The following is a 1,472-nucleotide window of genomic DNA, read 5'->3' on the forward strand; positions in this document are numbered from 1 at the left end:
CCCAACCCCCACCCTCACTCCCACCCAGAGCCTTCGGGATGGAGTTGCCCTTCTCAGAGTGCGCGGCTGTGCACATTTGGAAGCCACAGCGTCTCCTGACCTCTTGTGCAATCCAGAACGCTAGCCTGTCCTGGTAACCCTGGCTGGCTTCTGCAGCCGCCCTTCAGCAGCCCCTGCACGTTTGCATCAGCGGTTTCCGCTGTCTGCCGGCTGCAGAGACCTAGGCATTCCCAACGCGAAGGAGCAATTAAGGAAAATGCAGGCAGAGAGAGGACGCTGGAATTGGATTTAGCAATGGAGAAGGCTACAATATGTGGAAGTGTTTATCAGATAACTGCGCTGAGAGCCTAACTTCCTGTCAGCCTAAATAGTGTTTTTTTTTGAAGGCCAAACACTAATCAGAGGGAGGGGATTTTTTTGGAGCCTACCCGGGTGGAGTTGAACATTGCAGCTGCTCTTTGCAGGACTGGCTGACTGGTGCTCACGATTCGGTAGGTGGCATTCTTTCCTCGGTGTCAGGACTACATAAACCGAGGCGGATTAGCGACTAACGGACCCACTCTATGATACTAAGCTGTTGGAAGAGATTGGCTTGTTTTTGTGATATGCAGGGAAAAAAATCGAGGTTTCTGCAGGGTTGGCTGTTTTGGGACAGGTTATAGAATCGGGCTCTGGGAGTCTCTGTTCCATGCAGAGAATGCTGTCCAATACACCCACCTCCTCCTCCACCACCACACCACCACCGTACCCTAGAAATGTTTATTGTGGAAATAATGGGGAGAAAATGTTCCAGCCCATTTTAAGACTTGTCCATATCACATTGTTTAAAGTAGGCTTACATGGGATTTCTAAACCATACTCATACATATGTGAGCATACACATTTTTTCTTTTTTTTTTGTAGCTGAGACGTGTGCAACAGGACTTTTCAGCCACAATAGAGTTTATCATGGGTTTTATTCTGCAGTGGGCCTTGCAGTTCCTTTCTTGTTGAAATCATCCTCAGAGCTTGTTAGCTTCTTTTAATGCCTACTGCAAATAGGTACTCCCAGTTTTCCTTACTTGGCTTCATTTACTTCATTAACATTTTCTAATATTTCATGTAATTACCTTATTATGTTTAGTATTTATTTATATGTATCTCAGAGAAATGCAAGTTTCCAGAAGGCAGGAATTAAAACAAAAACTTTTTTTCCTTTAAATTTGTTTTTTACATTAATTCACTATACATCATTACAGCATACAAATGAATGTTCCATCCGAAATACACTGTATATTGGCTCAATCAAGCACATCAACATACATGTTATCAGCAAATAATTTTCCATTTCTTATGTCTTGTATATTTCTTTTTTTTTTTTCTTTTTTGCCATCCTTGATTGCCTATCCCTCACCCTCTGCATGTCCCACCCTCCTCCCACATTGTCTTTGGTATCCATGGTTGCTTTCTATGTCTCCCCCCCCCACTTTATT

This window comes from Tupaia chinensis, unplaced genomic scaffold, assembly GCF_000334495.1.
Source record: "Tupaia chinensis unplaced genomic scaffold, TupChi_1.0 Scaffold000311_2, whole genome shotgun sequence".
Classification (NCBI taxonomy): Eukaryota; Metazoa; Chordata; class Mammalia; order Scandentia; family Tupaiidae; genus Tupaia; species Tupaia belangeri.